This window comes from Desmodus rotundus, chromosome 9 (assembly GCF_022682495.2).
Source record: "Desmodus rotundus isolate HL8 chromosome 9, HLdesRot8A.1, whole genome shotgun sequence".
Classification (NCBI taxonomy): Eukaryota; Metazoa; Chordata; class Mammalia; order Chiroptera; family Phyllostomidae; genus Desmodus; species Desmodus rotundus.
The window spans coordinates 77888925-77904474 of record NC_071395.1 but is presented as its reverse complement, the minus strand read 5'-3'; the positions used below and the strand labels follow the sequence as shown (position 1 = coordinate 77904474).

At 47.9% G+C, this 15550-nt stretch overlaps 1 pseudogene; it reads left to right on the top strand.

Moving 5' to 3' along the window:
* The first annotated feature begins 5418 nt into the window (after positions 1–5418).
* Positions 5419–14252, top strand: LOC112308695 (zinc finger matrin-type protein 2 pseudogene; annotated as a pseudogene).
* The last annotated feature ends 1298 nt before the right edge of the window (positions 14253–15550 follow it).

Below are 15550 nucleotides of genomic sequence, written 5' to 3'. Positions count from 1 at the left end.
CACAGCCTATTGCTCCCCAGCTCCCGGCCTGCTCACCCAGTCACTATACAGTACAATGGGAGAGTAAGTCAAGCACAAGAAACACCGGTGTGATCAGAGGCACAGTAAACGTGATAAATGAGGCTGCTGGGGTAACACACCACACTGTTTTACAGCAAACTTTTTTGTAAATGGAGTACACACTAAAACAACGATGAAAGTATAGTACAGTAAATACGTAAACCGGTAACAGAGCTGTTTATTATTATCGTCAAGTACGGTGTGCGGTGCTAACTGCACCTGCTGTATGTTTATACACCTGGCAGCACCGCAGGTCTGTTTACGCAGCGTCACCACAAACCCGAGGAACGCTGTGACGTCACAAGGAGGTAGGCATTTTTCAGCTTCTCATTATGGGATCGCCACCAGATGTGCTTTCTCATAGGTATGTCTATATAGGAAAAACATAGTTGTACAAGGGTTTGTACTATGTGCGGTTTCAAGCTCCCACTGGGGACCTTGGAATGCAGCTCCCAAGAGATGGGGGGGGTGCTGCTCTGCTCAATGATGGTGGTCATGTAATGTCTAAATTCTTCCTCTCCAAAGGTGTTCCTTTGAGCTATTTTCAAAGAGTTTTTCATCTTTCAAACATAGGTAACTCAGAAAATACCTTTCTACTCCTAGAATCAAAGCCTCTGGAACTTTGGAAAGAATATTGGGAAATCTAGGCCCAACGTGTGGAAAAGCGGAAGAGTTGAGTGGTGTCTCAGCGCCCTCTTCTGGTCAAGATGTGAAACTCCAGGGAAATGGGTCAACCTGGGCCTGCAGGCAGCCCAGATAGCTGATGAAAGGAAATTTCTCTATTCTGCCCCAGGTCAGCTTCCTCCTGTAGTCCCCTCAGGGGCTCTCCAAATGTTCACGACCTGCAACCCGAAGTCTTTCCACAGGCCCTCTCTCAGCCCACTCTCCCACCTCCTGCGTCATGGAAGAAACATTAAGGTCATCGAGGTAAACCCTCAACTTCCTGCCCTGGCCTAGAAAAGATCTGTCTAAACCCAATTTGAGCCCCCTCTCCTCCTGCAGTCCAAGCTGATCCCGCCTGGTGAGCTGGAGAGCCCCGCCCCTCCCACCTCACAAAACCTAGACTTTATCCCTCTCTCTCCTGTATTTTTTTTCTTTTCCTTTTTCCTTTTCCTTTTCTTTTTTTAATCCTCACCCAAGGGTACATTTATTGATTTGAGAGAGAGAGAAACATTGATCGGTTACCTCCCACAGGAGAACGTGGCCCGACTGGGGATCAAACCCACAACCTTTCGGAGAAAGGGAAGGTGCACAGGACAGCACTCCGAACAACCGAGCCACACTGGGCTACTTTTTTCTTTAATAGACTTTTTTAAAAAATGATTTTAGATTTACAAAAAAATTGAGAGGAAAAGTACAGAGTTCTCCATCCTCTACACCCAGGTTCGTCTATTATTAACGCCTTACATTACTGTAATACATTTGGTACAATTACTGAACCAACATTAATGCATTATTAAGTAAAGTCTATAGTTTATTCAGATTTTCTTAGTTTTTGCCTAATGTCCTTTTTCTATATCTTTGGAATTTCAAATTATTTGGAATTCTTCTGCATTAGAGATTTGTCCATCTCCCCCATTTATTTATTCAATCATTTATTAATTTCCTTATGGACTCACAGATATTCATCTAATATAGATTTAATATAACTTTGGATTATAATCCAATAATACTTTATTTACTTTATTGCTCAAATTGTTCTCTCTCTTATATTTTTTAATTAAAGATTTTATTTATTTTTAGAGAGGGGAAGGGAGGGAGAAAGAGAGGGAGAGAAACATTAATGTGTGGTTGCCTCTCATGTGTCCCCCACTGTGGGGACCTGGCCTGCAACCCTGGCATGTGCCCTGACTGGGAATCGAACCAGCGACCCTTTGGTTTGCAGGCCAGGGCTCAATCCACTGAGCCACACCAGCCAGGGCTGTCTCTTATATTTTTAACTTCTTCCTTCTTTGGTGTTGGACACAAAGCAACATAATCAAGGCTTGCCCTGTGATATTTATTGCAGCACTGTTTCAAAAGCAACACTGGAAAGAACCTACATGCCCATAAGTTGAGGGATGATTAAATGAGTTTTGGGACAACCATTGTATAGAACACTGTGTGGCCCCCTCCCCACTCCCTATCACTTTCTTTCAATGAAACTGGTCTTCAAAATACAGTGATGAAGGCCACAGGCCCTGCAGACCAGCTGAGTTTAAATTCTGGTTCCATGACCTTGGGCAAGTCGCTTACCTTCTCTGAGTCTGTTTCCTCATCTGTCAAACAGTGGTGACCAGAGAACCTGTTCAGAGGAAAGTTGTGAGAGTTAATAATACCCACAAAGTGCCCGGAACTGTGCCTGACACGTGGTAAGCTTCAGTAAACGTTATTTTTTATCGGGATTATTATGGAAAGATCTCCAAAACATTGCGTTGAATGAAAAGAGCAAATTGCAGCTCTCTGCCCCTCCTGTTGGACAGACAGCTGTGTCTTCCTGCTCAGCGCCAGCCACAACCCTGAGACACGGCAGTGAAGGTCACAGTGAACGGATTTGGCCGTATTGGGCGCCTGGTCACAGCGCAGCTTTTAACTCTTGCAAAGTGGATATTGTCGTCATCAGTTCCCTCTTCGTTGACCTCAACTACATGGTCTACATGTTCCAGTGTGATTCCACTCATGGCAAGTTCAAAGGCACAGTCAAGGCTGAGAACGGGAAGCTTGTCATCAATGGAAAGTCCATCTCCATCTTCCAGGAGCAAGATCCTGCCAACATCAAATGGGGCAATGCTGTTGCTGAGTGTGTTGTGGAGCCCACTGGTGTCTTCACCACCTTGGGCAAGGCTGGGGCTCACTTGAAGGGTGGAGCCAAGAGGAGCCCCCATCTCTGCCCCTTCTGTGGATGCCCCCATGTTTGTGATGGGTGTGAACTGTAAGTACGGCAACTCCATGAAGACTGTCAGCAATGCCTCCTGCACCACCAACTGCTTGGGCCCCTGGCCAAGGTCATCCATGACAACTTCAGCATCATGGAAGGACTCACGACCACAGTCCATGCCATCACTGCCACCCAGAAGACCAGGGATGGCCCCTCTGGGAAGCTGTGGCGTGATGGCTGAAGGGCTACCCCAAACATCATCCCTGCTTCTGGTGCTGCCAAGGCTGTGGGCAAGGACATCCCTGAGCTGAACGGGAAGCTCACTGGCATGACCTTTCATGTCCCCTCCCTCAATGTGTCGGTTGTGGATCTGACCTGCCACCTGGAGAAAGCTGCCAAATACGATGACATCAAAAGGCAGTGGAACGGGCATCAGAGGGCCCCTCAAGGGCACCCGGGGCTACCGAGGACCAGGTTTTCTCCTGCAGCTGGAACAGCTGACACTCACTCCTTGACCTCTGAGGCTGGGGCTGATGTTGCCCTCAATGACCACTCTGTCAAGCTCATTTCCTGATATGACAATGAATTTGGCTAGACCTTATGGTCCACATGGCCTCCAAGGAGTAAGCCCCCTGGACCACCAGCCCCAGCAAGAGGAAGAGAGGCCCTCAGCTACTGGGGAGGCCTTGCCCCAAACTGATCCCCCAACACCTGAGAATCTCCAGACCTCCAGTTTCCATCCCAGACCCCCTGCAAAGGGGGAGGGGCTTAGGGAGCCTTACCCTGTGGAGCACTATCAGTAAAGTTCACTGCACCCAGCCCCAAAAATTTAAAAATGAACAACCACAACTGCCCTATAATATGAAGTTTGGGGAGAATACAAATACAGGTATCTACCATCCACCTTCTTTCCAGAATGGCCCTTCTAGAAATGTTCCTTTGGCAAAGCACTCACTATTTCCCCTTCATGCACGCCACCAGCTGTCAGCTTTGCATGAGATGGGTAACTTTCTCCCTTTCGAATACGGGCAGGCATCCTTTCCCACCCATCGATCGTATCAGCGACTTTCAACGGGTGCGCCGCAAGGATTTTTGAAACATGTGATACCTGACTATGCAGTCATGGGCACTGCCCTCTTTTCCCTTAGATTGTCAAATAAAAAAAAAATGACAACCACCAACACAACAATAGCCATCCAGTGTGAATGAATCAAAATTATACCTATTTTTTGATGTGCCATAGAATTTAGTAATTCACTTATGTGTGCCATGAGATGAAAATGTTGAAAATTGCCACGTTATATAATTAGACTTGTTTGTTGTATGTTTATCACCTGATTCTATGCTAGAAACTGAATGTGAAAGGCGATGTCTCCCCCTACTCTTCACAGCGAGGCAGCCAAGCAGCGTAAACACGACAGGCAATCCAGACGGAACACCCACAGCTCACCGTGCAATGCACAGGGTCACAGCCGGCTTTGAAGACCAGCCCTTAACCGTCTCTAAGCAGTGATGGAGAGCCAGCCCTGTTCTTGCTCGCTGACCTCCACTGATGCATCTTGGGAATGGAACACGTTGTTCCACTCCGGTGGGAGGCCCGTTGCTGAAGACTCCTAGTTCCTCTGTTACAGCCGGTGTCCTTCCAAAAAGAACGGCCCTCTCCTTTAATAGTTTCCCAAACGCAGACTCAGGTGTACAGATGAACGTCCAAGTGCAGTTCCAGCTTTCTCAGCCAGTACGTCTTAACGGAGCAAGGCCACACCCCGTTTATTACAATGGCCATACCAATGTGATTTATTCAACAAACACACATTAAACCTTTATATGGATCAGATGCGGTTACTGGTGCCATGAGTACAAAGATGTAGAGTGATCCATTCTGTCAAACAGCACATTTTTACTGAGTGCCTACCAATTGCCAGGAAATGGGGATGCAGAGGTGAGGGTGACAGACAGGTACCCCGTACCCTCAGGGACGCTGATGATACACTCAGGGAGCCCAGGAAAATGTAAAGGAGAACTGTCATTTTTTCCCCGGAGCGCCCTGATGCGGATTATCCAACTGCATGTGCTTTCTTGCAGGTAAATGTTTGTACACCAAACTTTAGAGGCTGAAAAAGCTTATACATTATTTGCAATTGAGATTTTTCTTAACACATAAAAATGATACATTGTTTTCTTTTCTTAGTATGTGCCCTGGCTTCATGGAGGTCGCCTTAGAAAAAACAGATGCGCCGATGTCACAGCTCCGGCTGCAGCGGTTCCCTGACCTCCTTGAAGCAGGCACCTAGGTGTGCTGGCAGGTTTTCTGGAGGTAAGGTAGAAGCCGATGGTCCTTTTCCTTCACTGCATTTTTGATCTATCATATTATTTGACTCCTAAAACTTTGAATGCTTGAAAATGAAAACTTTTCCAGTAAGTTCAAACAGTGGCAAGAACTGCTTGCTTTCAATGAACACAGCAGCACTGGTGATGACGGCCTTGGAAAAACAGCTCTCGGTATGGAGCCCGACTACAGTGACGCCGTACAAGATGAGAAAACGGAAGAGCAAGCTGAAATTCTTCAAAGCACCTTCCGTCCTGAAGAAGATGGCCCTGATCCCTGTGCCCAAGAGTTCAGTGAAAAGCCTCAGGACTCCACGGAGGGGACTGCGTCCTGCCCTGCACTGCCCGAGCAGGCAGCTCTGCTGGGTCCTTTGGAACCGTTCCCCCGCATTGTCTCTTTCTGGGGGTCAGGGTGAATGCCAAGCAACAACTAAGGAGTAATTAGATAATTCAGAGTGTTGGGGTTTCGGTTTTTTTTTCAATTTTTTCAGTTTCTGCTTGGAAATGGATTCTATTGGGGGAGAACCAAGATGGCGGCGTAGGTAGACACACTGAGCCTCCTCGCACAACCAGAACTGACAGAAAATCGAACGGCAAGGGGGACCGACCAAGGAAATAAAAAATAAATATTCATCCAGACTGGTAGGAGGGGCAGAGACGGGCAGCTGGGGCGGAGAGGACTCGCGTGGCCGTGGCGGGACCGAGACTGGTGGAGTGTGGGACGAACGGGGCCGGCAGTCTGACCACTAGCAGACCCTGCGGCCCCACAGTCGCACAGATAAACCGAGAGGGCCAGACTCAGAGTGGCGGAGAACGGGGCAGGCAGAGCAGCAGGTAGCACCCCAGGACCCCACATTCGTGCACAGATAAACCGGACAAACAGCGGGGAGCAAAGCAGACCACACAACCCAGGGCTCCAGCTCAGGGAAATAAAGCATCAAACCTCTGATTGAAAACGCCCGTGGGGGTTGGGGCAGCAGCAGGAGAGACTCCCAGCCTCACAGGAGAGGTCACTGGAGAGACCCACAGGGACCTAGGGCGTGCACAAGCCCACCCACGTGGGAACCAGCACCAGAGGGGCCCAGTTTGATTGTGGGTAGCCGAGGGAGTGGCTGAAACCTAGTGGAGAGTGGAGTGGGCGCCATTGCTCCCTCTCTGCCCCTCCCCCACATATAGTGTCACAGCGCAGCGAATAGCGTTACCCTGCCCTGGGGAACACCTAAGGCTCCGCCCCTTAAAGTAACAGATGCGCCAAGACAAAAAAAAATGGCCCAAATGACAGAACACTTCAAAGCTCCAGAAAAAATACAACTAAGCGAGGAAGAGATAGCCAACCTATCGGATGCACAGTTCCAAACACTGGTTATCAAGATGCTCACAGAATTGGTTGAATCTGTTCGAAAACCAGATGAAAAAATGAAGCCTATGCTAAGAGAAACAAAGGAAAATGTACAGGGAACCAACAGTGATGCGAAGGAAACTGGGACTCAAATCAACGGTGTGGACCAGAAGGAAGAAAGAAACATCCAACCAGAAAAGAATGAAGAAACAAGAATTCGGAAAAATGAGGAAAGGCTTAGGAACCTCCAGGACATCTTGAAACGTTCCAACATCCGAATTATAGGGGTGCCAGAAGGAGAAGAGGAACAACAAGAAATTGAAAACTTATTTGAACAAATAATGAAGGAAAACTTCCCTCATCTGGCAAAGGAAATAGACTTCCAAGAAGTCCAGGAAGCTCAAGAAAGTCCCAAAGAAGCTGGACCCAAGGAGGAACACACCAAGGCACATCATAATTACATTACCTAAGATGAAACAGAAGGAGAGAATCTTAGAAGCAGCAAGAGAAAAGGACACAGTTACCTACAAAGGACTTCCCATAAGACTGTCAGCTGATTTCTCCAAAGAGACCTTACAGGCAAGAAGGGGCTGGCAAGAAGTATTCCAAGTCATGAAAGGCAAGGACCTACATCCAAGATCACTGTATCCAGCAAAGCTATCATTTAGAATGGAAGGGAAGATAAAGTGCTTCTCAGATAAGGTCAAGTTAAAGAAGTTCATCATCACCAAGCCCTTATTACATGAAATGTCAAAGGGACTTACCTAAGAAAAAGAAGATCAAAAATAGGAACAGTAAAAATGACAGCAAACTCACAGTATTAACGACCACACCTAAAACAAAAACAAGAGCAAACTAGGCAAACAGCTAGAACAGGAACAGAACCATAGAGATGGAGATCACATGGAGGGTTGTCAATAGGGGAGTGGGAGGGGGAGAGGGGGGGAAAGGTACAGAGAATAAGTAGCATAGATGATAGGTGGAAAATAGACAGGGGGAGGGTAAGAATAGTGTAGGAAATGTAGAAGCCAAAGAACTTATAAGTATGACCCATGGACATGAACTATAGGGGGGGGGAATGTGGGAGGGAGGGGGTGGGCAGGATGGAGTGGAGTGGGGGGGGGATGGGACAACTGTAATAGCATAATCAATAAATATATTAAAAAAAAGAAAATGGATTATATTCAGTTCCACATGGAAACAACTTAGATCTGTTTTCTTTCTTTCTTTTTTTTAAATCCTCACCCAAGGATCTGTGTATCGATTTTAGAGAGGAATGGAGAGAGAAAAATATCACTGATTGCCTCCTATATGCATCCTGACCAGGGATAGAACCCGCAACTTGGGTATGCGCTTTGACTGGGGACCGAACCCACGGCCCTTTGGTGTACAAGAGGATGCTCCAGCCAACCTGAGCCACCCAGCTAGGGCAACCTATTTTCTTATGTAAGAAGTTATACTTGGGTAGAAGCTCTATCAATTCTAAAATTAGGATTCTGAATAAATATCAAATATTTATAATAGTTAAGTACGTATTCAGGAAGGTCTCCAGAGATCAGGAGACTGTTCAGTGATAGAACTCTGCTGGAGCCCTGACCCCCAGACCAATCTGGAGCACACACCAGGCAACTGGGGAGAGCTGGGGCTGCCTGGGAGGTTCCAGAACACGAGGCTATTTTTAGCCTGGCACAGATGCCCAATTCCCAGCCTCGGGAGGGGGCGAGGTAGGTGGGAAGCAATCTCACTTTTATCGTTTATTCTATTAACCACTTCGGATGCAGCCTGCAATGAGCATCACCTGGTTTCATTGCTAGTTTTCCTTTTCGTGTTCCTTCCTGCTTATTACTTTCGAAACAACATTCTTCCCCAGGGACCAGAGAGGGGTCAGGGAGAAAATGAAATTGGCCAAAGTGACAATGAATAAGGGCAAGGAAAGGATAAATATTCCATCCTGCTCCATCAGCAGAGGGATCGGGTCCAAAAAAACACTTAGCCTCACAAATTGCTCACTTATCTTCCCTGTAGTGAGTTGGTTGCAAATGGTTTGGAAAACTATTGCTGCTAATCAAAGGCGACAGGCCCACGGCTGGAGCAAGGCCAGCCCAGGCCCAGCAGGAGTCGGAGTGGGGCCTGGATTCATTGTCTTTCTCTGGTCCAACATTTTGTGTAGGTTTTTGTTTGATTTCAAAGTGAGATGGTTAGGTCATTATTTGTTAAATTACAGCTTTTAATTAGCGGATCTATTGAAATGAAATGCCTGAAAGAGGCTCACATGCCTCTAAGTTTTTGTTTGGAATTTATAATTATCACTGTTTGGAAAAGATTGGTTGGGGGCGTTAAAGTTTTCTTTTAAGAAAAATCCTCAAATTATATGCTCTTGGGGGAAGGGAGATAGCAGTGTGCTAGACATAGTTTTTACACATGATGCTATCTGTGTTATTACTCACACCCAGGCACCTTGTATTTGCAGAAAAAGAGGGGACTGGTGCTTTTCCCCAGGGTGGGCCCAAGGTGGGAACTGAAGCACCAAGGAGGTAGTGAGTTGGCCGGAGAGTGGATAGCCAAGGACCTGGTTACAGATGGAATTTTGTTCGCCACTGACCCATTCCTGATTCCCCTGACGGTAGGGATGGACCAGCCTTGGTAGATTTTTGTCCTTGGGGATTAGCTTTCTGCATGTGGGAGGAACATTGTCCAGACTTGGGGTCGAGCAGCCTTCTTCCTACTTGGCTCCGAGGATGCTCGCTTAGTTGCAGAACGGTCATGTGTCCAGCAGGGGGCGCGCCACCGCCTGATTTAAAGCTCTTGCCCCCGTCCCTCCGGAAACCACACACCCACCATCTGCTCCAGCGGTGTGCTTTTCTCCCCTTCCCTGTGTTGGTTTTCCTTCTCTATTAACAGCAAGGTTGCAGATTACAGTCTCTGAGTGTTTTGAGAGGCTGTCAAGGCCGGCGCCCCGGTTTTCTCCATCTTTTCACCTGCATCGATGCTCACTGCACAGGCGGCAGAGGCAGCTAGAGGCACCCCCGGAATCTCCCCCAAGACTCCTTCATTTGGGCTCTGCAGGTCCCACCGACAGCTGGTGGGAAGCCTGTCTAGAGCACGGGGTGAGCGCATATTTACTGTCTCTCCTCCCGCTGGAGAGGTTGGACATCCTGTGCCATTGGGCCACAAACCCCATGAGGGCGCAGACTAGGGGTGTCCTTTGATCTATTACCGGCACCCAGCGAAGGGCCTGCCCCAGGTACCCGATAAATACTCGATGGATGAATAACTAAATTCTTGGAAACCGTTATCTTAATTGCTTCATTCTTTCATGTACCGAGCATGTACTGAGTGCCAGGCGCTGCAGAATCAGATTGAAAAGGTAAATCCCGTCCTCAGGGAGATCACAAGCTTGGTGACAGAGACAGGCATGAACCTAGGCAACTACAACTTCCAGCTTTCCCCAGTTAGTGGCTAACTGACTTCATTTAGCCAGCAAAATCACACCAGTCACATAGTAGGGGTGCCTACTGGCTGGATAAGACAATGTCCTTCTGAAATTCAACCACTTCTTTCCTTAGCAGTGAACTTGACTCCAACCCTCTTCCCAGGGTCCAGGGCGTGGGGGCAGGGCCAGATTTCAATTCAGATGCCTCCAGTCTCCTATCACTTTGAAGCTCCAAAGTACACTCTACATCCTATATTTCCGAGGAGAGCAGGCCACTCTGCAAAGGTCACTTCGACCCCAGGCCCTTTGGCTATGCATCAGGGTCTTTCTGAGAGATTTTCCTCAAAAGGAGAGATGAGAAAGAGCCCATTAAGAAATAGCACTTTGCCTAAAGGAGGTTTGGGCTTTTGCTGCTATTGGGGTTTTGTGTGCTTGTTTTGATTTTGCAGTCAAGTATAGATTTGATGTTCTGCCTCCCCATCTTGCCTCCATCTCTATTCTTAATGACCACAGCTACTCCTGTTGTAGGGACAATAAAAGAGATGAGACTCTCCCCCTTTGGAGACAGTGCACAGAAGCAGCCTAGAAACAGGAATTGTTTTCTGATGCGCAAAGTGTCACATTTATGGAAGATTAGCTTTGGGGATTGGAGGGGGGTTCTCATTGTGGCCCGAAGCAACTAGACATATCCCCAGAGCTCTGACGGACCAGAAAGCTGGGTAAATGTTTGGGAAGTGGTTCAATGAATATATTTTGGTCTCTGAAAAAGGCTAGAGCATGAAATAAATTTTAAAAAAAAGACTTCAAAGCTTTTTGACTCTTGCAACAACAAAATGCAAAAATTTAATCTTTATGATCTCATGGTATTGAAAATTTACTAGGAATTTTTTAAAGTCATGCAATTACTCCAGCTCCAGCTGTGTGCACTGGTGTGAATCACATACTGTCTGTCATTTTTATTACAATTCTTCCCTCCATAGCCCCGCAGCAAGCCAGCAAGGGTCCTGATGACTACAATTAAAAGCACTGCGCTGCATGGTTGCACAGGGGAATTCTACCCAACCTTTAAACGGAAGATAACCCCAGGATTGTTTAAACTGTTACATGATACAGAAAAAGAAGGAAAATTTATAAAGTCTTTTTAAAATGTGAGCAAAAGACTGATACCAAATCAGTGAAGACTTCAGTAAAGCACATAAGTATAGAGAATCTCTCTCTCTCCTTTTTTTTTTTTTTTTTTTTTTGCACTTGTGAGAATTTAATGAATTCCCCTGCATGTGGCTTCAAGCTACCAGCACCCAGGCCCCACTCTTCTCCTCAGCTCCTCTGCTGAAGAATTGGGCCTTCACAACGACAGGGTGCTTTGGGAGCAGTCCCTTCCCCAGAACTCTGTAGTAGCCGATCGCACCACATCAGTGATGGGAGTGGCTCCAGTCTTGTTTTTCCAGCATTTACCCGTGTCTGCTCACTGACCAGGTCCACAGTCTATCGCGGCTGGCAGTTGGGCAGAAGCTCTGCTGCTTCTTTAAGTGGTGATGCCTCACACCAACTTTCCCAAAGTTGCCTGGGTGATACTTGTTGAAATTAATCCTGTGATGACCAAGCCACCAGCATTACCTCAGCCTCCCTGGTGCTTCCTGTGCTTGCTGATGCAGCCGTGGCTGTGGCTGTGGCCGTGGCCCGTGTGGCCCTGCAGTTTCATCAGCCTGGATGGCACGTTGGTGGCCAAGATGCCTAAATATAGGGAATCTCATTAATTAATGTAAATGCAAAAAGTCCAAATGCATTACTAGTAAATAGAATATAGTGTATTAAAATTAATATGTCATGACCATAAGGGATTTATTCCAGGAATTGAAGGACTGTTCAACGTAAGGAACTCTACTACCCAAACCCAGAACTCCCTCTCCTGGTGGTAGTGGACTAGGTAATTTAGAACAATCCTCTCTATAAAGAATAATCCGGTATGGCTCAGTGGATTGAGCACTGGACTGCGAACCAAAGGGTCACCAGTTCGATTCCCAGTCAGGGCACATGCCTGGGTTGTGAGCCAGGTGCCCAGTAGGGAGTGTGCGAGAGGCGATTACACATTGCTGTTTCTCTCCCTCTCTTTCTCCCTCCCTTCCCCTCTCTAAAAATAGATAAATAAAACCTTAAAAAAGAAGAAGAATTATCAAAAAGCTGGACAAAATATAACAAAAATATTTTTTAAAGCATCAAAGAGTTAACAAGATAGGAATTAATTACTGGATGAGATCTGAGATAAGATCTTGGAAATGCAATTGAGTGAGCAAAGCACTTCGGGTCACTTCTAAGATATATTTTGGACAGTGCCACAGAGATGGGGGACAAAAGACGGAGTCCACCTAAAGTAGGGACTCTGGTAAACCACCCCACGCCAGAGTACTCATACAGAATCGAAAGCCAGAGGGAGAATAGATTGATTTCTCAGTATACGCTATTGGAACAGCTGAGTAGCCAGTGGAAAAACAAACTTGGATCCCTACTTCACACTGTATATGAAGACAAATTCCAACTGGATCAAAGTTCAAAAAAAGAAAAAGAAAATCATGAAAATAATAGAAGAAACTATGAGAAGATTCTTTTCTAATGCCAGAGGGAACTAGGAACTCAAGGCCAGTAAGTGACCACAGGCTTCAGCATCTCCCCACTGTATCCACAAATGGTCCCTGGTTGGGTTTGGATCTTCTGTCAGTCTTTGTCCTAGGGTGGAAAGGCTTTGGAAGGACTCCTGACTCCCCCCCCCCCCCCCCCCCCCCCCCCCCCCCCGGGCTCGCCCAGACGGGTCTGCAGCTTCTACCCAATCGCCTTGAGCTGGAAGCAGAGCGGTGCCTCTTACTCTCACAGTCGTTCGCTCTTCTTGGCCCTTGCTAATAAGAACTCTGAGGAAGGCTGCACGCACGTGACCAACCTGCTGACTGCCTTCGGACCTCCTCTCAGAGGGCTTCTGAGCAGGGCACCCTACGCAGCAATACAGGCGGGCGGAGGCATCACCCGCTTCTTGAAATGAGCCCCCTGCCCTGCTCAGTTCTCTGGCATCAGATTTTGCTCGCCCTGGACAGAGAGTGAATGGCTGTTTTCAAGGCTGCTGCTTCTGCTGAAAGCATCCCCGACCCTGGCTGGGCCAGGTCACGGGGATGGTTGGAGTGCTGGCCTAGTGCACCAAGATTGTGGGTTGTGCAGTTGGTCCCCAGTCAGGGCACAGAGGGGAGTCCACTGATGACGCTTCACGGTGAAGATGGCACCGGGCAGAGGGACAAAAAAACTTACACTTTCACCAAAAGTGGGGCACAGATGAACATGAGAAGCGCGCTGAGAAGAGGCTCAAGGGAGAGAGCAAAGAAGGATAGAAAGCCAGGGCAGCCTGACCAGCGGGAGCCGCTTGGCACCGGGATGACGAGCTGCACCGGGGCTCTAAGCTTGGGAAGACCGTGGTTGTGACCAAGACCGCCCACGGCGGGAAGGTATTACTGCGATGTCTGCGATGCATCCCGTCCAGGGTCACAGCGATCAGAAGAACCATCTGCGAGCCCAGGCACGTCTGTGCGTGTGGAACGTTCCACCTTGGATCAGGGGAAGAAACGTTTTGAAGTCAATAAGAAGATGCAAGAGAAGCAGAAGGATTACGGTTTTTGAGGAAAGGATGAAGGAGCTCAGAGAAGGAGAGGAAAAGGCCAAAACCTACAAGAAAGAAACAGGAGGAGAATGAAAGGAGGGCTGAGGAGGACTTGACGTTTGAGGTGGAGGACTTGGGACGGGGTTCTCTGGCCCTGGTTCCCCCAGGAAGAGTCACTGAGGCTTTCTGTGCTTGGCCCTCTGCTGGGCTGAACGTGGTGTGTGTGTGTGTGGGGGGGGGTTACTTGGGAAAGTCCTTAAGAGTGACAATGGGGAGGATTAGACTTGGGGGGGGGGGTCCTTCTGCCTTGAGAGAGCACGCAGGAGGCAGAGGTGATGCTATGACACATTCTTTCAGCCCCAGTGTGTCACGGGGCTCACAAGGCCTCTGCCCGGCTGAGTTCCCAGTGAAGGAAAAGCTCCTCTTCTGAGGCAGCTCTCCCAGGACTTCCCCTGCATCTTTCCTTCTTCGTCTGCCCGGTCTTCTCTGAGCATCTTACCTCTATTTTGTGCTCTACCTTTGCTTTAAGTTCGACTCCTGCTCAGCCAGCAGCAGAGAGGTTCTCTGGGGCTCCAGTTTCCAGTTGATGCCATATTCTTGACCAGCCCCCCACCCCCACCTTCCCTCAGTCCCCGTCACTGTGGTTCTCTGGCCACCTGTGGGTGCCGGTGCTCCTCTGCCTGGGCCAGTGGTATGTGTGTACGTGGGCGCGTGAATCTGTCACGTAGAGGGAACCTGAACTAGAACCTCAGAGCATTGCCGCCTTGGGTCCTGATGCTCTCGGCTCCCTCGGGGCATGTAACAGGGAATTAAATGGGGTGAGTGTTTGGTGTGGGTTTGTCTGGTGAGTTTTCCATGTGTAGACTGTTCAGCTTTTCCTGTTTGTTTTATTTTATTGAGGATTACTCTATTTTTGTCTTCCTTGTGAGCAGGCTCTTGGAAGAACCTGTTTGAAGCAAAAAAAGAAAAAAAACATCATATGGGAGCCCTTGGGTCTCAGAGGCTGTTTAGCAAGTACATTAAGTGCATTGATGGGGCCTATTAAAAACAAAAAAAGAATCAACCAATGAATGCATAAATATGTGGAACAACAAATCAATGTTTCTCTCAAATCAATAAACAAACAAAAAAAACACCTCAAACCCTTCTACAGTTGGTAACTTGGACACTCCCACTTTCGGACGCACACCTGGTCACCAAGAGGAGCCCGTTAGGACAAGAGCTGCCCCACATTCACCCTGGGTGCCATTCCATATGAGTTGTGTGCCAGGCAGAGGGTGGGATGAGGCTCACCCTTATCTCCAAGAAGATAAGGGCAGGAAAGTGTGTTCAAAAACAACCTCTGCCCAGAGGAGAAGAATAGAGTGGAACGGTGAGCTCTTGGGAATGGGAGGGCCTTTCGGGGGCTGTTATTCAACCCAGTGCAGACACTTTTGTTTGCCAGCCCCTCTTCTCTGGACAACGCCACCCTGATGTCTCTTGGGGAAATCAACCCTCCCCCCACCCCAGTCTGGCCCCCCGTGGTTTAGGTACAATTAACCCCACCCCCAGCTCCAGCGATGGATCTTGATTGGCTTAAGACAGAGTGTCCCAACTCCAGGAGGCAGTGATTGATTTAAAATGGATGGTTAACCCAAGCCAATAAGGTGCAAGAAAATGTTTACTGGGGTTTCTAGCAAAGAAAAGCCCCCTTCTTTGAGGGGAAATATGTAAATTAGGAAGAATGTAGCCTCAGGAGTTCCTGGCAGCTGTTTTGCCACCACCACAAGGGAGAGCACGCCTGACATTAAAACTGTTGCTGAGGTTGCTGAGAATCCAACAGAGAAGCTGGGACCTGGGCGCATTGGTTCAGTCAATATTAGGCCCCCACCTGAAGTCAGCCCCATCTCTGAACTGCTC